The following is a 23,552-nucleotide window of genomic DNA, read 5'->3' on the forward strand; positions in this document are numbered from 1 at the left end:
TCCCGTGTTTGGGGTCCGTGTCACATCGATCTCTTTGCATCTTGCCTCAACACTCCGCTTCCCCTATTTTTCAGCTGGCGTCCGTATCCGGAAGCCCTGGCCACGGATGCGTTTCTGCAGACTTGGCCGTCGACCCTGTGTTACGCCTTTCCCCCGTTTATGATGATTCTCAGGGTCGCACAAAGCATTATCAGTCGGAGCAGATTCTGATCACTCCTCTGTGGAGGGCTCAAGATTGGTTCCCAGTTCTCCTGGAAATGAGTTGCGCAGTGCCCCTCCTTCTTCCCCAACGGTGGAATCTCTTGCTGGACCCTCTCAACCATCCGCATCCCCTGATCGAATCAGGTCATCTTCTCCTAGTGGCATGGCGAGTTTCGGGTACCGCTGGCAAGTCCCAGGTCTTTCGAGAGACACTTCCAGATTTATCAGCGAAGCTTGGGCCCCCAACACACACAAACCTTATGCAGGGGCTTGGAAACGATGGTGTGGTTGGTGTGCTCAAAGGGAGGTGGATCCCGCTTCAGCGGATGTCTCTCTGATGGTGAACTTTCTGGCTTCTCTCCCCTCGTCTGGGCTTGCTTATAGGACAGTTAATAATTTCCGTTCTGCCATTTCCACGGGTCATGCCATTATTGATGGCAAGCATGTTGGTGAGCGTCCTTTAATTTTCACATTGCTTAAAGGTATTCGACTGGTAAAACCGCCTTCTCCAAAATATGTTGATTTGTGGGATGTTTCAGTGGTTTTGCGTTTCTTGGAGGCCTGGCCGTCCAATTCTTCTTTGACCCGCAAACAACTTTCAGCGAAATTGACTATGTTACTTTGTCTTGTTTCTTGTAAACGCGTTTCCGATGTTCGTGCTCTGGACCTGGCAGGTCGTAGTTTCTCGCCTGAGGGTGTAACTTTTGCTATCTCCAGACGTACTAAATGTAATACGTCTTCAGTTACCTATCCTGTTTTTCCCAACAATCCAAAACTCTGTGTGGTTCAATGTGTTAAAGATTTTGAGGTGAGTACTGCTCCTTTTCGTCAGGATATGTGGGGTCAATTGTTGATTGCTCTACAAAAGCCTTTTCGCCCTGTGACCCCAGCTACGTTGGCCTGTTGGGTGCGATGGCTCATGAATGAAGCTGGTATTGATGTTTCCAAATTTGGTGCACACTCCGCTCGTGGAGCTATGGCTTCCAAAGCTTTTTCTATGGGGTGACTTTAATTGACATCATGAAGGCCGCTGATTGGTCATCTGTTTCTATGTTCAAGTCTTTTTTTATTATAAACCAATTTGCTTCTGTTGTGATGGATCACCTTTAAACAAGCATAATCGGAGCCTCCGGTCCTGACATAGAATTCAAAATTAGCGAACATACGTGACAAGAATTTTCAATTCTATTAAGGACACGGAGGCGAGGATTATCCCACCCATATTTCTGTATTTTATATATTGACTTTCTTCTTGATTGTTGCAAATTGTATTTGTTTCTCCTTGTTCCCCCCCCCCCTCTCCCCTCCTTTGATGATCTCTTTCCACGATAAGGGAAATGTGTATTATGATTCTATGTCTCTTTTCAGGTTCTGATCCTAAGTAATGGTTCCTGTCCAGCCTGGTTTGTCTGCCTAACAATCATCTGCAGGTGCCTGTTTCCTCTGCGACTGCAAGCACCCGGGTTTTCTTCGCTATGGATTTTTGTTTGACGCTGTTTTCTTTCTTCTTTCTCGATCTACGTATTGGACTGGACATATTTTCATTTGAACTGTTTTAGTCCCCAAAGAAAGAGGATGTGGTATTCTCTGTGGGGCATTTTATACTGGTTACTCTATGGTTGTCATGTGATACCCTAGTACTCATGGGTATCGTAGTTTTTTCTCTTACTGTTTTCTAATTGGCTGCTGAGCATTTCTAATAAAGAAATGAGAAAGCATAATACTAGCCTCCGTGTCCTTAATAGAATTGAAAATTGTGACGTATGTTCGCAAATTTTGAACTGTGGGTCCATTATAAAAAGGTTTTCTCCATTGCATGAGCTGTTGGCCAAAGACGATTTTACCAGTAGTACGAAGAGAAGCTCCAACCTATTGTGTCGAATGCCTTGTCTGTGTCTAGGTGTTAACAAGGGGTAAATCATATTATGGATAGTGGGTTAAAGGATCCAAATAAAATACCATTTGCATATTCCCTCAGCAACAGTAACTGTGAATTGCAATTGTTTAGTAAACAACATAGAACTGTAGTCAAAATTTCTCTGTGTGTTCATTACTTTGGATTTAGAAATTTCCTCTTGTGCCAGCACGGAGGTGAAGCCATAAAATGCATGCAAATATTCACATCAATTGTTAATCTCCTTAGGTGAACAAACATATAAAATACATATATATTGACATTAACATGGTTAGACACATGAAGAGATTCGTAATCATTCAAATGCTCAAAAAACATTAATTTGCTGAACCCTAACGAAACGTCCCAACAACTTCGTCCAGAACTGCTATTGCATATCAGATTCTATACCTTCCAGATAGTATCTTATGTGTGTCAGTCTACATAGATTGTTTATATTGTTGTGTTTTGGGGTGAATACTGCCTGTTTGGCATGTACCAAATCTGTGGATACTGAAAGTATACGTTTGTCCAACATGCACCTGAATATCGTGTTGTCTACTGGGATCATATACAGGGGCCTATGTGATTGGCAGTTTTTTAGGGTCTTCTTCTGATTTCAGGACTTATGATGTTGATGCTTCCCGCATTGTGTCTTGAACGGCTCCCATCTCAAATGCTTCTTTGCATACCTCCAGGAATCGATTCAGTAATATGGCGTACTCCTGATAGCACTGTATTGGGAATCCATCCAGTTGTTTTTCCCTTTTCATTTATTTTAGTATGGTTATTAATTCCACTTTGGTTAGCGGGCCTGCTGGTTAGTGGTATCTTTTTTTCTAATATCAGTTGGGATAAATTTATTTTAGTCATTTAATTCTGAGCGTTTTGTGAGGCTATCACATGGTTCTGATTTATAGTTTAAGTATTCATGAAATGTTTCGTTTAGTCTCTATTAATAGTAATACAACTGCCCTGTTTTGTCTGGTATTGTCCGGATAGGTTGTCTTTTTGTTCCCTCTTAAGTAGCCATGGTATTATCCTGCTTGACCTATCTTCTTTTCTATAAAATTTCTGCCTGTATGAGATGTAGCATTATTTGTTGAGTCTGTCTTATTGTTCTTTGCGTTCCTGTTTTTTTTTGCACTCTAATTGCCCCTTAAATCTTGCTTGTTCGCGAACTCTTGCTGCAAGACAGCCACCTCCTTTTAAAGCTTATCGATTTCTGCCTGTATCCGTTTGCATACCATGCATAGCTTCTCTATGTATGCACCTCTCACTGCTTTCATTGCATCCCACTCCAGTGATCTTCTTGAGGCAGTTTTCCAGGTTTTGTTGGAACAGGATTTCTTTATCTTCGTGGAAGGTTGTCTGATAATGCTTACCTTCTCAGTCTCCATATGCAGATCTTGGATTTTTACACTGCCATGTGTAGAGCAGACATTAAAGTGAGTGATGCAAAAGTAGGCTGCCCAAATAGAAAGCATCTTAGAAGCCCTCAGCTAGCTCCTAGCTCTCTGGACATGAATATATAGTAGTTTCTACTGTAGGGATTATATGGGGGCTAATAGAATAAGAATATGTTGCCTTGAGGATGTTGTTCCCTCCGTATGTCATCTAAGTCCAATGTTTCTATTAATTGTAAGAGTTGTTCTGCTTTTTAAGGGCCTCACTTATCCTGGGTGGTTGCCTATGGTATTCTCCAGATATTGCATTTTTGAACTTGCATGTATGTCCGTATTCAGCTTTTCTAGTATGCTGGGGATGTGAGTCTAGGATGTTTGGGACATAGTTGATCAAATAATTATTTCGGCCCTTCTGAAGTCGGAGGTGCTATCACATACATGCTTACTTTGTCTGTCAAAGTATGCAATGCACAAAAGGGTAGTCGTTTTAGCACCAATATTCCCTCTAATTCATTTTGTTTTGTGTGGCAATACTTTGAGCACCTTTTCAGCACTCTGTGCGCAACTGAGGCATAACAAGAGTGTCTCTGACAGTGAGCCTCCTAACTTGTATAAGGGTGTTTGATAGGCAACACCTCTTTTTTCTCTACTTCAAGGTTAATTTTATTATTATTCTGACTATGTTGGCTAAATGGCAGTAGGGTTTGGAGTAATTTCTGAGGGGCCGGGGTTCAGGTAATGATCCAGAACTTAAGATCTACAACCACACAAAAAGTTACTAATACTCTGAGGGAGAAAATGGCTTTAATGAGCTCTTTCAGTCTTTTTCAGTACCCACCATTGACATCTCCCCTGGAAAAATGAAGATGGGAAACCATCCTGCCTTCTGTCGGGCCAAAGTTAAGAATTCAAAAGCCTTCCATAAAAACCTTGTTAAGAAATTCTGTTTCCGCGGGCTTGGGGTACGCATTCAAAGTGGCAAGAAGTGTATGAGTCTTAGAGGAAAGCCCTTCAATCTATATCTATGCCTTATTTGTGCTTGGTGAAGTGGATTCCTGGGCGAGTGGTTGTGAAGAAATGAATGAATGACCAGTAGTGCAGAGGGAAATATTATATTGAAATTTACAGGCTCATTCCAAAGACCAGTTTCCTGCATCAGGAATTGCCCTGGCCTTTTATGCCCTTTTACATCATTTTGGGATGGTGCTGGCCTGAAAGACTGAACTTTTTCTCACCTAGGCTTGGCTGGTTGCTGAGAATCCAGGAAGTGCTGGGTGTACTGTTCGCTCAGCTGGTAGTGCAAACCCTATTTTATGGCACAAGGGTGCCCACAGGACCAGATGCTATGTTGTACGCAGTAAGTATGCTGCTGAAACTAAGTCCCCAAGGCTTGCTGCTGACCATTAACGATGCATGAGTGCTGATGTGGATGCTAAGTAAGAAGTTGTAGGAGTTGAGGTTGATGTGTGCTATATCACCTATGAAGCTTTAGTAAACTTTTTTTGCTGCTTGCCTCACCTTCTATGTTGTGTTGGTGCTCTGCTCTAGCCATTTTCCATAGTAATACATTATAGTAATACATTATATCATTACAGTCCAGTATTGATGGCTATTATAGCTGGTAAAGGCCCTCTTATAACGAAGAACAAGGCCTTTAACAACTGGCCACTGAGTGTACCACGTTCGAAATTAAAAAAGAGAAAAACTAACCAAAATATTTCGTTTTACTACAGACAGTCTATATGGGCCATTGGCCTGAGGCACTTCAATATCTTCTAAAGAGCTCTCAACTTTCTGGTGTTCTAAATATATTAAGAATATATTTGCTTTCTGCCTCTTTCTCTCTATACACACACTCAAACACTTTAGTCATTTTTTAATAACGTTTGACTGCATTTTATATTCACACAATACATAAAAGTAGAAAAGAACAACCCATCCTGCAGCAAATTAAGTCATGAATACCAAATCTGATTAAACCGGTAAAGCTCACAGAAAGTTGTATATGCACTCCATCTGTGTGAAGCTAACAGGAAAGTCCTGGATGGGGTTCAGACAGTCTTTGTAGCTGTCAAGGTTGTGCCCGTGTTGTAGGAATTTGAAGAATTGTGATTTATGGAATCAAACTTTCTTTCTAAGGTTCTCTTAGGATCACATATGTGTTGACCCCAGACGCCCTCAGCTTGGAACTACCAAAATGACCCTAGTCCTGGAACCCTTTCAGACACGTAACAGCAGATTCAGACACCCACTATAACTGTGTTTCCTTTGTTAGTGCCCTGCTCCAATCAATCTATTTTAAATGGTTGTGCCTGCATTCAATGAAAACATTGGTATTTGGGGAGGAGGGTGGGTATGGATTCAGCGAGTCTCCCATTGTACAACTGCGCCAGCAGACCCCGCTCCTCTAGGTTACTCAGTTTCACGTGGATAACAGGATTAGACCGGGCCCCAAATAATCAGTCATTGATGAGAATGTTTTGGGCTTCCCAGTAATAAAGTTTTAGATCCAGAACGCAAATCCCACCTCATAAGGTGATTGATTACATTTTTGTATGCTGCCCGTAGGGAAGCACCCCCCAAAGATACCATGTCAGAATGGATTGCAATGTTTTAAATAAGGTTGGAAAAAGAGTAGAGGGACAGTTCTGCAGTTAGTATAGTAATTGCAGCAGGGATATCATTTTAAACGGGGATCCCCGGCCAAGTGTGGAGATCGGATGTGTGGAGATTGGATGTCTGTCTACCCCTGGTTTCAAATTGCCCTTTCAATTCCGTATCTTAAGAGCAACATTATTTCACTGTCCGTGTTACATGACATACATAAGCCAAGATACCTAAATGGTCCCCTCAATATGCGAAGCCTAGTGTGGTGGAGAGTGTGCAGTCCTAGTTCCCCTATCAGTGGGAACAGGGTAGATTTCTGACACTTAACTCTGACACCAAGGCATGTCCTTGGATTGTAAGAATCCTTATAAATCTAAGAATCGAGAGATGGGGGGTTCTCTATATTTACAATAAAAAGTCGGCTGCATAATGCCTGATACAGACCTCCATCGCCCGCACCAATTAATGCCACAAATGTGGGCATCATTGTCATGTATTCCTATAGGTTCTGAATCGATCCCCCTATTCCTGACCTTATTCTAGTTAAACAAACCAACAAGTTAACTAGCAGTCAGCCCATGAGGCAGAAAACCCCCATGATGCAGATACCGTTATCTGACGCAGTCACACTACGGCACAGGAACGTGTTATCTGATTAGGTCATAACGCTTGCGATCTAATTAGACAAGCGATATTCCTCCAGCCCCTGATAAGGCATACGGAGTTCTCATAACAAATCAAACCTATGACAACCTGGGCATAACCCTGCGGCCATTGTTTTGATTTCACCGAGAACTTCAGTAAAAGAATGTGCTAACGAGCAAGTAGTATGACATCCTTATTAACGTATCTATGTCCATCCTTACGTCAATCTCGGCACCTTAAAGGTATAAATATTACCGATCTTGCCCTATGCAAACACACGCGTGGTGACGAGACGGAGCAGCCATACTTGCCGAAGCCAAGAGCAGAGCAGACCCCGCTGGCAGCAGCCCCGCCTTCCTGACGCGCTGCTTTCTCCTGCCGAGAATCCAGCACTGGCGTTTCTGGGCAGCCCTCGCAGGCAGCCTGGAATATCGAGACCAGAGAGAGAGATACCATTCCTCATTCATCCTAACTTCCAGGTACAGAACTGAATAACCCCTCACAGAGAATTCTTTAGTTATTCACTTGGCAAAAACAAACTTAACTTAAACTGTAACTTTCTATTCCCGCCCACGTATTAGACTTAGGTCAGGTACACGGGGTAGGCGTATTTAGAAACACCAGTTGAGTACGTTTAGTCAAATGTATATGTGTATGTAATATATTTTATTCATTTTAAAACATCATATGGCTTAGAAACCATATCAATGTTTTTACAGTATTATTTTATACTATTGCTTTTAATGTATGCACTTTACTTAGCTATAAGTATTGCAATAATATCGATCCATTTCTCTTGTATGAAAAAAGAGACTGATCAATAAATAACACCTTTTTATTGAACACGCCCGTCTCTTCCTTTTCTCTACATTCTGATGAGACTAAGAATGCACGTACTGACTGAGTAAAATAAATTGCCTTTTGTTCACACGACTCTCGAGATTTACTCTTGATTAGGGGAGAGCAAAGTTGTCATGTTCTATGGTTGTCAGAAACTAAATCCCTTCTTGTCTAATCAGGGAAGTTAAGTCCTCCTTGAACATTCGAGAAAATTTCTAGTGAACTCTGAGCTAAGCTGGCAAACCCAAAACTTTAAGTCTAGTATCGACAGTAGTAGACCTAGTTAACGTCTGGCCTAGGCCTTTACTGCTGTAGGTATTATTCCAATACGCAGAGCCTATTGGGATGATAGGAACTACACTACATCATCCCTGATCCAGTTTGCAAGGGGTTCCATGATCAGAACAAATAAGAGAGGGAATAAGAGGCAGCTCTGCCACATTCCTCTTTCTATTTGGAAAGGCTTTGAAAAATACAATTAACCCAAACTCTATCCCAGGAAGGAGAGTATAATAGTTCTATATAAACCAAATCAGGTTCAAAAGTTCATTTTCTCTAGGACCTGCTACAGAAATGGGGAAGAAATTGAATCGAACATATTTTAGGGCCAAAGTAGTGGGCTCTTTGACTGTCCCAAGATTGGCAAAGATTGCTTGTAGCCACCGCATGCATAGCCTTGCCCTCTTTGTGGTTTAAACTGTGATTTATTTGCTTGCTTACAACAGTAGTCCTTTTCTGACCCTTAATTGCAGGACACCCATTATATTACCATCCAGTGGTGGGCCTGGAATTGGATAATGAGATGCCACCCTGTGGATTACTATCACTGCCCTCAAATAGTAATTGCTGGTTGCTCATGTGGGAACCCGAAATAATGTTGTCTGGAATCTTTTGCTGCACATCAAAAATAAAGATGACAGTATTTTAACTTCATATGTCCCAGAAAGGAGCCCCGTCGGGTCCCTCAACAAGATGCACAGCCACTATTGTATACAGAATTTCAACCATTTTATTGTGTTTTTGTTCCACTAGTATTCCATATTTAATCCAATGTGTTTTCATGGTTCATCTTTCCATTTTCAATCATCTACTTTATCAGTATTTTCACAAGTGCCTCGTGAGCCTTTCTCTTAGCAGCACTGGTGAGTTCAAAATTCCTGGTTTCTTGTTGTATGTCCCTGCAGCAATCTGGACAATCAATACAATCTTATTGATATTAAATTAACTTTTGGTTGCATCCCAAAGTTTACCAGATTTGGTCACCTCAACTATTTTGGTCCACTTTGTCTCACAGAGCAAATTCTTCGAAAGCGCTCCTTTAATTGCTACCATTTTTGAAGGTGTATATCATATAAAATATCAATCCCACATAGGACAATTGATGGTGCTTTGGCCTTGTCTTAATACAGTCCATTGATTCTGAATCGTTTTATCCAGTGGTTATTCCACATTGGATCTAATACACCTAGGAGAACCAGAATATTTGGCCTCCTATGCTGTAACCAAGGCTGGAGGTCTAATGACTGGACCCCTACAAGACCAGCCCTGAGAAAGTCATAGGGATAACTCCCAGTAACAACGAAACGCATGTTGGCTACGGCTAAAAGAAGAAGTGGAAATAAAATACAACACCTGAAGACAAGACAATAGACCATCTGCTTATTATCAATTCTGATTGTTTTTGCACAAAACTGTATCTGATTTGAATGACGTGTGCTTCAAACCTATAATCATTGTTCACCAATCTTAGGATGGTACTAGGGGAGTAGGGTGTATCTTCCCATCATTGAATGCACCGTGGACGTTAAACCTTCTTTCACAACACACATATGTAATTACTGTATGAGTGCCTATACCTCAGCAACACCCAGTTCTCAAACCAGTAATTCTACACAGCTATTGGTTTAACAATCAGGCTTGATTGCTTCAAAGAACACTCAAAAGAAGACTCATATTTCTTATTTTTCCATATTTAAATATCAATCAAACAGGACTTATAGAGCGCAGCTAATCACCTGTGAGGGTATCCAGGCAGTGGGAACCCAGCTGCTTTGGGAGTGATTATTCAAACATCCAGGTCTTGAGTCCTTCAATGAATTCAAGCAAGGAGGAGCATGTCCGGAGGAGAAGGTAATTCCAAGATTTTGCGGCAAGGTAGGGGAAGGAAGGACCTCGACTGACACTTTGATGGAAGTGGGGGGTATGTGTGAGGGAGAGGGAGGTGGAGGGTTGGTGTTTGGAGGGTTGGTGGAAGTTCAGGCAGTGGTTGATGTATGCTGGTCCTTGATTGTGAAAGGCCTTGTAGGTGTGATTCAGCATCTTAAATTGACATCTCTTCTGAATGGGGAGCCAGTGGAGCTTCTTGAGGTGAGGGGTGATGTGAGTTCGTTTAGGGAGGTCTAGGATAAGTTAGGCTGCTTAGTTCTGTATAGTCTTAAGCCTCTTCAGGAGATGCAAGGGGATTCCTACGTAGAGTGTGTTGCCGTAGTTCAGGCGGTTGATGACTAGGACTTAAGTGACGGTACTCCTAGGGTCTACTGGAGCCATTTGAAGATCTTACGGAGCATGCAAAGAGTGAGGAAACAGGAAGTGGGCACTACTTAAATCTGGCTTTTCGTGATGATGCCAAGATTGTGGGCATGATCTGTCGGTGTGCCTCCTTGCTCGAAAGGCCACCAGGTGTTGTTCCACAAGGAGGCGTTGTTTCCTGAGATCAAAGTAAGTGAAAGTTTGGCTACAAGGGATTTTATTTGTAGATGAATTTCAGAGATAATATCTCATAAACCTATTGTGGAGGTCCAACCCTGACTAGTGGTGAACTTTTGATCAATCTAACAATGAAAGAATAATTTTGCTTAGCAGATTACTGTCATAGAAACATAAAGTGTAACACAAGGGGCAGAATTTACTTCAAACAAAACATATTTAATATATGAACAATTGAGAACTACAAAGAAAGAAATTGAAATCAACCAAACATAGTTCTAGAGGTGACATAAATTTGCCTGCAAAGGAACTATGTAAACATATATTCTACAAAATGGTAGAGGGAAACGGTCTGATACATCAGAGAAAATTCCTTCAAATCAACTAATGTACATAGAAGTAGATGTCGCAGTTTCGGTCTATGTTGGCGATGAGACCGTCAGACCATCTTCAGGACGTAAGGTTGAATAATATCCTTTAGTAATTCCTTTTGATGAGCTAGGGAAAACAAACTTATATTTCTTCAAGTTCGAAAGGATACTCCCAACTGGTGAAAACACGATATGGGAGGGCACAAATGAATCGGCACCTCTGGTGTAATCAAGTCGCTTTCGAGCGATCTAGTGAATTTAAACCGCTCGTGCATGGACTCCAAATGCCTTCAGTATGGAACTGTATGTGGGGGTCTAAATAATTTGCTGTCAAGACATCTTAGTAATTTAGAATCTCTCGTGCACAGACTCCGGCTCCCGTCAGTGTGGAACTGAAAATGAGATCAGCACTTCTGTTTTGTCCGTGTTGAGCTGTAGGCAGTTGTCTTTCATCCAGTCGCCGATGTTCGTCATGCACGTGCTGAAGTTGGCCATTGTGATGGAGGGGTCTTTTGATACTGAGAGGATGAGCTAGATGTCATCCGAGTAGGATATGATCAGGGCTCGACGAATCATAAAAAATGCTCTAGACCTGCAGGTCTAGTAAACTACAAAATCTCCTCGACCTAACTTAAATGAACTTGACCTCAAACTCTGAAAACTGAGCAAATGTGACAAGTTAACAAGATTTAAAAGCATTTTTATTGTTCATTTACTTTGTGAGCAATAAAGATGCCTTTAAATCTTCCTATCTTGTCACATTTCCTCTGCTTTCAGAAGCAGAGGACAAGTGTCAAGTTTGTATTCCTACTCGCCAGAAAGGGCGAGTAGGACCTAAAAATAGCTCGTCCTTAATCAATCTCACTCGCAAATGCGAGGGGTCGAGTGAATTTGTCGAGCCCTGATGATGTTTAGTCCCTGGATCCCGACAATGTTGACCAGAGGGTTCATGCAAGTGTTGAATAGTGTAGGACTGAGGGACAAGCTTGAGAGATGTTGCAGATGATGTTCCTGGGTTCCAAGGTGAAAGTAGGTAGGCAGACCCTCTGGGTTGTGCGAGTGAGGATGAGGTACTGGGTTTTTCAGAACCGGTACCGAACCGGTAACCCAGTGGTGTCAGGGTACACACCCAAAGACCTCGAGTACTTTCCTGATTTAGACCACAGAAACTCAGTCTTCTAGGTGAAGTCAAGGATCTATTTTATTGGCTGCAACCAAGTAACAGGCGTCCTAGAAGTACAACAACACGGGATGTATATTCTCAGGAGACTGCTCAATCTTACAAAGCCAGGCTTCTCTTCTTATACAAAATATTGTGCTTCAGGCAAACATTCTCCACGTTTTAGTATACTATTCACATGTTTCCACTACAAAGAAAAAGCAGAGTCATGATGACAAGCCCACATTTCAGTTTGTCCAGCCCACAACAAATTACCCGGCAAGGCCCAACATTTTCATCAGATATCGGTGGACCCCCAATAAAAACCGGCACCTCCTCATCATAAAGCAAGTGAGAGAAAAGAGCAGGGACAGGTGTGAGCAAGATTAGGCAGGGTGTGTGTGCGATGAAAAGGGTTTATGGCATGTTGTGCCTTGATGCTATCTCGTTCGGCCACTGGGAGAGGAACTGACCAAACAGGTTCGGCCTGGGACAATGGTTTCAGCTTGCCCAGGTCAGAGAAAAGTCAATTAAGGTGTACGTGTCCTTTGGAATCGAATTTAGCTGTATTATAAGCCTATGTGAGGGCAACCCACAAAATGGCTGCTGTACACAAAATGGAAGCCAAGGGTTCAGACGAAAATGGCGATTTCTAGGTGAAATCGTCACTCGAATAAGACGAAAATGCTTGTACATAGTGTACTAGCCATTCTCGGTCTTTTGATATAAAAATCGTCATGCTACGACGAAGTTTTATTCACGAGTCCAGAATTTTCAGAACTACAAACCCTCCTTTTGCCCTTACATAGGCAATTAACCTATTCTCATGCTAATCTGAGTCCAGGTCTATATTCCTAAAGTCATTGAGATGTTGCTGTAACATCATTCTATTACTTAGTTCGTCTTTTGATACAGGTTTCCTTACACATGATGTAGCACAAAGGCCACATATTGCAGGAGCTCCCTGCAAGCACAGACAGAACAGGAAAAGAATGGCTAAGCATCCCAATGAACATCAGAATTTTCCATCCCTAGGCGGATATCAGTTCCCAGAACCATCCCATTAACGACCAATCTCCGTTATCCACATGAATAGATTCGGAAATCTTATGTAGTTTGGAGATGGCCTGGTACACTGTTGGAGCGTTATCTGGAATGAAAACACAGCAACTCGATAGGATCAATTTACATACGCCACCTCGGTCTGCAAGTATGACATCTAATGCGACCCTGTTCTGAAGGGTCATAAGACGATCCGACTGGAGCTCAGCAGTCAAGTTACTAAGGGCACCAGCAGTTTCAATTACGGTTGACTCAACCACCCTTGTCAATTGCCTTATGTTCCTGCTGTTAGCCATCGGTCCCCAGAACGGCAGAAAACCCTTTACGAAGTCCCCAAATTCTTGTCCTGCAGTGTCTTCTTTACTTAAGGCACCTCTAACTATCCTTGTCTTGTGGTAATCTGCCGCTGCTGTGTAGGTGGGAGGCAACAGGAACGAAACAAAACATGTGCCCGAAAAGTCAGGGGGCAACCATGTATAGGCTCTATCATGGTAGATGAAATAGGTACCCGTAGCTGCTAAAAACAAAGGGGAAGTCTGGGCTGCAAAAACATACGTTTTAGTGCAGATACTCTTCCCTAACTGAGCTCTGGGATTCTTGCCATTACCTTGCAGACACAGGTGACCCTGATGGGGTACAATCCAAATCGGGGTAGATCTCTTAGCTTGCTGTTTCTCACTCAGAGTAGCTCCATATCCGGTTACGTTCCATCCTATGTATACTAGTGTCTCATCTCTCGGGATAGTCTCATAAGAAATGTCTTCCTTTATCATATCTACTATACCCTTAACTAGAGCACTATTCTTAGGATTGTCTGTTACAGAACATAGGGGGTAGACTTCATGTGCATATATGAACATTGTTCTGTATGCCCACACAGAACCATTGTGGCTGAAAGGCAGGACCAGATAAGGGATACCTTTATCCGTTGTGTGAGGCATAAGACCACACACCCAACAGTTAGTTGTGTTCATTACAAGTTGGTGTTGGTGCAAGAGCTGAACAAAGGAGTTATTAATAAACTCTAATCTCCTAGCTGATTTGTGTTCAGGAAGGGGTTGAAAAGAATGTGAGGTAACAGTGGAAGGAGGAGGTACAGGCGATGTTGTGGGTGCAAATGTTATTCGAAAAGAGAATAAAACATAACCTATAAAAAAATATCATCACAAACATGAAAATGCACAATATCAAAAAGCTTTTCTTTGTCATCATTTTACATATTCGTTTTTTAAAGTTCACAGTTTTGGCAGATCTCTCCATCTCGAAAAACTCCATCCTCTCTAAAATGCTGCCCGCGATGGGAGGTTGTTTCTGCTAAGGAATGCCTCTGTCAGTCTAGGGCAACTCCCTTAGACCAACCAGGACTGTCGACCTAACGTCGTCAGCTGCACCCCAAAGACTTTGGGCAATCGCGGCCCTAGCAGCGGAACCCGGATGGCGGTCGAAAAACAAAAATAAGCAAGTTTCTCAGATGGGAGAGCTGCGCTTGAAAAAATAGCAAAAAGGAAAACTTTATTTATTTGTCCATAGGTCTCGGCCTCAGATTGTATCTTTGCTTTCCAGGTGTGGTATGAGCTCGGAAAAGGAGTTCAGGCTCTGTAGTGTCCAATGGAACTGACGGTGATGCAGCTGGTTGCAAAATGTTGTCACTCTCCTTTTCAGTAAGTGTTCCTTTTACACGTGCATCACTGAAAGGCAGAAAACGTGGCACAGTTTCAGTCTCTGAGTCGGCGACACCCTCCTGGACCCACCGGTCGTATGGCAGAGGCAGAGGGATCTGCTTGCAGTGGATCCTGTGGATCCAGTTTTCTTCCCCTCCACTCGAACAGCTGATCTTGTTGAGAGAAGAACGAGATGCGGTCCGGTCCACCTGGGCTGTTTGTTCTTAGTTCGCTGGAAGTTTTTTTTACTAGAATCCAGGATCCAGGGTCGATCTGATGACCTGGAGTTTCAGAGACCGGAGGCAGGGTGTCATGGACCTGTTGGTGTAAAACACGCAATTTAGCCGTCAATTCGTACAAATAATCAAGCAAAACAGGGTGTTCGATTTCACTGAACTTTGTGGGCCTTGGCACTCCCCATATGTTGGCCGGGCGGCCAAAAACAATCTCATAAGGACTAAGTCCCACTCGCGAATGCACAGTCATTCTGGTGGATAGGAGTGCTAAGGGCAGAGCGTCAGGCCATTTAAGACCAGTGCTCGCTTGAATTTTGGCCAATTTAAGTTTCAATGTGCCATTGTAACATTCTACTAGTCCAGCTGATTGGGGGTGATTTGCAGCGTGAAATTTCTGATGAATGCCTAGCCCTTCACATACTTTCTTCATCACTCGACCCACACATTCACTTCCATCGTCACTCCAGACCATTCTAGGCATTCCGAATCTGGGGAAGAACTCTTTCACAAGGGCTTTAGCTGTGGATAAGGCAGTGTTGTCTTTTAGGGGGTAGGCTTCCACCCATCTTGAAAAGGCACAAACAACAACGAGTATGTATTTTAAATTGTTGCACCTCTCCATGTGGATGAAATCTAGCTGCAAAACCTCAAACGGATACGTAGGAGGTGCAAAATGACCAGCTGGAGTTGGGGTTCCCCTACCATGATTGTGTTTCAGACACACCATGCAATTCTTGACCACATTCTCTGCACACTTAGGAATTCCTGAATTTTGCCATACTGGAGCCAACAACTTGCAAATCCCTTTCACACTGATGTGAGCCATTCCATGGGCCATTGTAACCACTGCAAGCACGTACGCATCGGGTAACAACCATCTCGGATGCTCTGACAATTCAATCCAACAACCATTTGCATCCATTTTACCCGTACTTTCTCTCCACATGTTCAACTCTTTCTCTGTAGCCTCAGCTTGAATAGACTTCACACTCTCTATCGTGTCTTCACACATTCCAACATCACCAACCCATCTTGCAGGGCCTGCAACATACATTCGGCTCATCACATTCCTTGCAGTTTCTTTCGCGATTTCGTCAGCAAATGCATTTCCACGACCAACATCATCAGTCACCTTCTTGTGAGCACTACATTTCACAATTGCCACTTGCAAGGGCAAAGTAAGTGACTCAAGAAGCTCATTCACCAACTGACAATGCTGAATCTTAGCTCCATGCGAAGTCAGGAACCCACGTTCTTTCCACAATCGTCCAAAACTATGAGCCACTCCAAATGCATACTGGCTGTCGGTATAGATAGTCACTTTCATTCCTTTCGACAACACACATGCTTTCGTGAGTGCAATCAATTCTGCTGCTTGAGCTGAATTATGTGGGATACGTGCAGCTTCAACAATTATTCGGAAGCTTGAAGCATGAACCATCCACCCATAAGGTACCATCACACTTTGCAAGAGGAGTGTCCTGGAGGTCTATTCTCCCTTTCGTTTCTTCTTCTGTTCTAAGAAAACAATCATGCTGTTCTGAATCATCTAACTCTGTTACAATTGGCAACAACGTAGCTGGGTTAAGTGTGTGGCATCTTTTTATATGCACATGACTCGCTAACAATGTCAACTCGTAACCTGACAATCGAGCACTAGTTAAGTGCTGTGTCTTGGTTCTATTTAACAACGTGTCTACTACATGTGGAACCATCACAACTAACATTTTATTCATCACTAGACCAGCAGACTGTCGAATAGAAACAGCTGCTGCCGATGTTGCTCTTAAACAACTCGGCAATGCTTTAGCTACCGGATCCAAAGTCGACGAAAAATATGCACATGGACGCTGCTCGTCTCCAAACAACTGTGTCAACACTGACAATGCACAACCTTGTTTCTCATGGACATACAATGTAAAGGGCTTACTGTAGTTGGGGGTACCCAACACAGGAGCCGAACATAATGCTGTGCGCAATTCAGAAAAACTTTTCTGACACTCTTCAGACCAAAGAACGGGATTGGGTGTATCTTTACACGTTAATGCCACCAAAGGTTTGGCTAATAACGAAAAATTTGGTATCCATTGCCTGCAATATGATGTAATGCCCAAGAAAGCACGCACTTCTCTCTGGGTTATTGGCACACTCAATTTTGCTATTGCCTGAATTCTTTCTGGGGTCAGTTTCCTTCCCTCCTTCGATAAGAGATGACCTGAGTAGGTCACTTCTTGTCGACAATATTGCAATTTGAAAAGTGACACCTTGTGATGCAAATCACACAGATGACACAACAATGACATCTTGGCTTCTTTACAGATTTCCTCAGTATTTGCAGCAACAAGCAAATCATCTACATACTGAATGAGGGTAGCGCCATCAGGTAAAACAATCGTATCAAGCTGTGTCTTTAGAGCTTGACTATATATTGATGGACTTTCACAGTAGCCCTGTGGAGCGCGTTTAAAGCGGAAGCTTCGACCTCCTAAACTGAAGCCAAAAATATCCCTACTCTCCTCAGCAATCGGGATGCTGAAGAAAGCATTCTTCAAGTCAATCACCGAAAACCAGGTGGCAGAAGCTGGGATCATAGTCAATAGGGCAGTAATGTCAGGAACAACTGGAAATTGTGGCACAACTATTTTATTCACCTCTCGCTAAGATCAATCACAAATCTGTAAACAGGTGGCTGGGAAGGGTCAGTTCGTTTCAAAACAGGCAGAACAGGACTATTGCAAACGTTGCCTCTTGTCTCTTCAATTACATCTTTTTCAATCAGATCATAAATGATCGCTGTTAGACCTGTCTGCTTCTGGAGAGACTCTAACCATTATTATTTATTTTTGTCCCCCTTAGCCTCCCAGAGTTTCTATTTTTATTTTTACATATGTCCATCAGGAATTTTTTAATGCTGTCAGGGGGCTAGGTGTTCCTTGGCGATGACGCCATTTTTCCCTCATAACCTGTGAGGCCTAGTCAGCCCCCTTGAAAATCTAGGGATCTCCAGAAACCTAAGATGGTGTCCACCAACTGCCATAACGGACACTACTGGAGGACAGGTCCATAGGATAACATTAGGGAACTTTCTAGAATTGACTAGAGACTTCTGCAGGTCTCAGGCCACCCTATATAAGGCCAGTGACCAGCAGCCATTTTGTGCTGACCCCAGAGTAGAGGAGTGAGGCAGTGGTGAGAGGAGGTGGACACACTGAGAGCAGCTAGTTTGTCACTGAGGCTGACAGTTACTTCAGAGGATTGTTCCCCCTTCAGCCTTTGACCGATCCCTCTATCAAGACAACAACTACTGACAAGGAAATCGAGTTACTGGAGGAAGAAGATCCTTTTATCTCAGAGCCCCAGTAAAACCACTCAGAACACCCTTAATTGGGGGTATTCCTGCTTGTCAATACCCAGCGCTGTGCTCACCGGTGTCGTGGAGTAGCTGTAGTGAAGGTGGGCGTCTGTGGCACCTTAGCACCCTGAAGAGCGAGGACGCCGTGTGTGCACATCCTTCCTGTGAAGCCGGAGTGAGAAGTGCCTGAGGAGAAGCAGTGGCGCTGCTCCGATCGGCGTCGGGACCCCGGGGGCACCGGCCGCGTCACACGAAGAGGTAGGCGCTTCCGCGCATGACCAGCGACTGAACGCTTTTGCGAGGCAGGAGGGGCCTAGGATCGAGCAGGCCCAGAAGAGACCGAGCAGCGTCCCTGTGGAGAACAGCGTCCTTCCTGGGAGCAGGTGCGCCGAGGCGGAAGAGGAACGAGCGCTTCCGCGCATGCTCCGCCGAGTAGTGCCAGCGGAAGGAAAGTCATCGCGCCAGCTGAGGAGTGCCGCGTCGGAGCTCCAGGAGGTCGATCCCCTCAGAGGAGGCAGAAGCGCCACAACGGACGACTCGGTAGGGAGCCCTGAGCCGGGAAAGCCTTCCCTGCCTTCCCCCTTCAGCCCGTCGGTTACCGGGCTCCAGCGCGTGTAGAGGAAACACCCGCGACACGCCCCCATCCTCACAAGTAAGCCGGGTAGCGTGGGAACGGGAGGCGGCAGAGCCAGGTGAATGAAGCAGAACAGTGGGGCTACGACCCACGCGAGTGACTGACTTGTCAAGGGGAACCTGACTCGAGGAAAACGAGTTAGTGAACTGAATAACATAGAATAAAACTTATCCGATATCTGACTCAGAAAAGAAAGGTGGAAATGGTGCAGGGAACCACAGGGTTCCTGGGTAAAATCCCCTACAGATTAGTGATAAGTGAAGAAGTAGATTCTCTACCAGCTAGGTGTGCCTGTCAATCAGAGGGAGAGGAACCTTACTAATATTATTGTGTCTTTCCTTTTAGCACATAACTGGTGGGTCATACAGTGAAAATCTACATTCAGGTCTTGCTGTTGAGTTGGGCAGTGCTTAAGTGCTGTGGGGTAAAGTACCTATTAATGAACCTGTAAAAACGTATTGCATTAACAGTCTGCATCTTCTTTTCAGTAGATTTATTGGTGGAGTAATGTGTCATTGTATAATAATGTGAGGTAACCTTATAGAGTGTGAAGCTAATGAGATTCTCTTAACCAACCAAAGAGTTACCCTTATGCTTTACTGTACCATTGACAAAAGAATGTGGTTTATTGTCCTTTTTCCACAGCTGAGGAGTGAAAAGTAATTTCTTAAAGTAAAAGTGGAATGTTTTCTCCTGAAAGAAACTAATGTTGTATCTTGTATAACTTGAATCCAAAGAGACATATTTTTTTTATAAAAGGTAACGGTATTTTTCCAAACAGAGGTGTTGTGTCTTTATTTTAGTGGTTCATCACTGTGTTACTGTGGGTGAGACTTGTAAGTACTTAGCCAACGCCTTGAGTTAGCTGTAGACCACTACTGTGCCAAGCTACCATATGTAGGCTTGGGTAATCTAGGTCCAACATAATTGGTGTTTCAGCGGTGGGATCACGGATTTGTGCTTACACTCACTTAGTAGTAACGCAGTGCCAACCACGGGACCCCACCTGGAGTTTTCTCCCTGCGGCCCTCCTAATCTAATTTTTGTTTTTTCTAAATTTATTTCTGGAGGTGGGTGGAGGTTAACCTCAGGTCACTTCGTGGTTTTCTCCTGTGAGTAATTTTATACCATGGCAAAGCTGGAGGTGAATCTTAAAGAGCTGGAAGCCAATACTGTGGCCCAACTCAGGGATTGGTGTCAGCAGAACGGGGTATTTTTTAATAAAGGTGCCAAGAAAGGAGAGTTGCTGACAAGCATAAGGGCATGGTTAGAAGCTCGTCTAAGGGAGGAACCAGAAACGGAAGTGGGTGATGGGGACACTGTTACTGAGGCTGCATTGCTGAACCAAATGGGGAGAGGGAATCTTCTGACAGGTCCCAGGCTACCTTCAAGGGCAAGCAGCAGCGTTTCAGACAGGGGCTTAACCGAAGCCGAGCTGGAAGATAGGAGGGAGGAGAGGAGGTTGAAAATAGAACTAGCCAGGATGGACATGGAAAGGGAGGATAGGAGGTTGGCGCATGAGCGAACCATCAAAGAGATGGATTTACAAGCCCTAAACCGAGGATCCCCCAAATCAGAGAATGGTGGCAGCGATACCCAGACCAACATCAAAGAACCTAGACCGTACCTACCAAAAGATATTATGGCTTGTTATGTACCCAGTGACGACATTGCTAAGTGGCTAGCCGCCTACGAGGTCTCGCTAAGGGCCCATGGGATTCTGGAAGTCCACTGGGGAGGTGGGTTATACAAATACATGCCCCCCACTGGCAGGGATACTTTGTTGGCTCTTGACCAGAGTGAACAGACCTACTATCCGGCTATGAAATCAGCGCTGCTCAAGAAGTTTGGGTTGACCCCTGAGAAATATAGGCAAAAGTTCCGGGGCAGCTACAAGCTGGGCACGCAAAACTGGGTAGATTTCTTGGACTACTCCAGGAAGGCCCTGGAGGGTTGGGTAAGAGGCAGCGAAGTAGGAGACTATGAGGGACTATATGACCTCATACTCAAGGAACACCTACTCGAGAAGTGTCTTCCCGAACTAAGACAGCATCTGGTGGACAGCAAGCTGACCAGCCCCAGGAAGCTTGCTGAGGAGGCAGACATCTGGGTTAGTACCCGGGTGTCGACTAAGGGGACTGGAGGGAATTCCCAGAAGCAAGGACAGGGCGCCCCCCAGAGGAAAGAGGGAGGGGAAACTAAGAGGGAGTTCTCAAAAGGGCCACAAAATACTTCGCAAGGAAGGGGCAGAGGATTCATCCCCAAGAGTAACCCCCCTCGCAACCCTACCCCTGGCCAAAGCCAGCAGCCAAGGGTTGTTCATTGTTTTGAGTGTGGTGGTGTGGGACACTATAAAGGAGATGTGAGATGCCCAAAAAGACCACCCCCTCCCACTGGAGGAAAAGCCCCGGGAATCACTAGTGTAGTGCTCGGGGAGGAGATACCTTTGGTTAATGGAGGGGAGCGGGCGGGTGTCACCTTAGTGTCCCTGGGAGATAAGGAGATGGTTCCCAAGACCCAGCTGCCCTCTAATACTACTAAGTATGAGCAGTGGGTCACCATCAATGGCCGTAGAGGGGAGGCTCTGAGAGACACAGGAGCCAGCATGACTATGGTAAGGAGTCAGCTGGTGTCTCCAGAGCAGGTCATCCCAGATGTACTCCATCCCGCCGTAATGGCTGACGGCAGATTGGGCCACTACCCTGTGGCTGAGGTTCCCTTTGAGTGGGGAGGGGTTGCAGGTCCACTTTGAGTTGCCGTAAGCCCTGCCGTGCCTGTTGACTGCCTGTTAGGGAATGATATGGAGCACAATGCTTGGAGGAGGGTGGAGTACCAGACTCACTCTGAGATGCTGGGACCCCCTGACTGGACTTGTGTCAGCACAAGGTCCGCGACTGCCCGAAGGGGGAGTTCATTGACGCTGGAGCCTGGAACAATGGCCCAGCCGGCTGCCAGAGAGGAGAAGGACAGGAGGCCGGAGGACCCTGCCTCGACATCTCCACCTAGTGAGACAGCTGGACCACCTGCGGAGGTGGATCTGGAGTCCACCGGGGAGAATGTTGCTTCCCTGGAAAACCTACCCATCCCAACTGAATGGCATGTGGAGGGAGGTCCTTCCCGGGAAGAGTTCTGCAAAGCTCAGAAAGAGTGTCCTACTCTCGAGGGGCTGCGGCAACAGGCCAACGCCCAGGCAGCGGGAAACATTGAAGGGAGCTACCAGATTTACTGGGAGGATGGACTCCTCTACAGTGAGCCCAAGGCACCTGGCCACGGTTCAGCCAGAGCCTTGGTGGTCCCTCAATGCTTTAGAGCCTTTCTACTGGAACTGGCTCATGAGATACCATTGGCAGGACACCTAGGACAGGACAAGACCTTTGCCCGGCTTGTCCCCCATTTCTACTGGCCTCGAATGAAAGTGGCGTCGGATACATATTGTCGGACGTGTGTGTCTTGCCAAGCCAGTGGGAAAACTGGGGTGAAGCTAAAAGCTCCCCTGGAACCACTACCTGTCGTTAGCACCCCCTTTGAGAGGGTGGGCATCGACATTGTAGGGCCATTGGATCCACCAACTTCAGCTGGACACCGGTTCATACTGGTTTTGGTGGATCATGCCACCCGGTACCCAGAGGCAATACCTCTGAGGACCATCACTGCACCTGCAGTGGCAAGGGCCCTGATGGGGATCTTCACCAGAGTGGGTTTCCCCAAGGAGGTCATTTCCGACAGGGGGACTAACTTCCTTTCAGCATACATGCGGGCCATGTGGAAGGAGTGCGGCGTTACCTATCGGTTTACCACTCCCTATCACCCACAAACCAATGGTCTTGTGGAAAGGTTTAACAAAACCTTGAAAGGTATGATACGGAGTCTACCTGAGAGCCTACGGAGGAAATGGGACATCCTCCTACCCTGTCTCTTGTTTTCCTACAGGGAAGTGCCACAGAAGGGAGTGGGCTTCAGCCCCTTCGAACTTTTGTACGGGCACCCTGTAAGGGGACCTCTCAGCCTGGTGAAAGACGGATGGGAACAGACTCCCAGGAAGCTTCCCCAGGACGTGGTGAGCTACATGCTGGCCTTCCGGAGCCAAATGGCTAAGTTGTGGAAGCAGGCTTCAGACAACTTGGAGGCCAGCCAAGCAGTTATGAAAGAGTGGTATGACCACAACGCTCACCCAGTGGAACTGGAGCCTGGACAGAAAGTGTGGGTAATGGAACCTGGAGAGCTAAATGCCCTCCAGGACCGTTGGACAGGCCCCTTTGAGGTTTTGGAGAAAAAGGGGAAGTCCACCTATTTGGTGGATCTTAAGACCCCGAGGCAGCCCCTCAGGGTGCTGCATGCCAATCGTCTCAAGCCACATCATGAGAGGCCCGAGGTTGTCTTAATGCTGGTGACCGATGGAGCAGAGGAAGAAGAAAGTGAACCTCTCCCTGATCTTCTCTCGTACAAAGAAAAAGATGGATCAGTGGAGGGAGTGATTCTCTCGCCATCCCTGACTTCTGAACAGCAAAGTGATTGCCGCCAGATCCTGGAGCAATTTTCTCCCCTGTTCTCCCTTGTCCCAGGTAGGACCCACCTGTGTACCCATGACGTGGACACAGGAGACAGCCCACCTGTGAAATCTAAAATCTACCGGCTGTCGGACAAGGTGAAGGCCAACATCAAAAGTGAAGTCGCCAAGATGCTGGAGCTAGGGGTGATTGAACCTTCTGGTAGCCCTTGGTCTAGCCCGGTGGTTTTGGTACCAAAAGCTGCCCCACCAGGCACCACACCTGAATTGA

The 23,552-nt window shown here is 45.0% G+C and overlaps 1 protein-coding gene across 6 annotated transcripts in view; it reads left to right on the forward strand.

The window, feature by feature from the left end:
* PRDM10 (PR/SET domain 10) overlaps positions 1-23,552 on the forward strand; it is a 1,331,210-nt gene that overhangs the window by 29,696 nt on the left and 1,277,962 nt on the right. The window contains exon 2 of one of the 6 annotated variants that reach the window (XM_078681966.1): positions 4,741-4,858. The exons of the other annotated variants lie outside the window; for them this stretch is intronic. The gene's annotated coding sequence lies outside the window, so the exon portion shown is untranslated. The remainder of the gene's footprint in view (positions 1-4,740; positions 4,859-23,552) is intronic. 6 annotated transcript variants of the gene reach the window in all.

The sequence above is a fragment of the Lissotriton helveticus genome, chromosome 3_1, assembly GCF_964261635.1.
Source record: "Lissotriton helveticus chromosome 3_1, aLisHel1.1, whole genome shotgun sequence".
Classification (NCBI taxonomy): domain Eukaryota; kingdom Metazoa; phylum Chordata; class Amphibia; order Caudata; family Salamandridae; genus Lissotriton; species Lissotriton helveticus.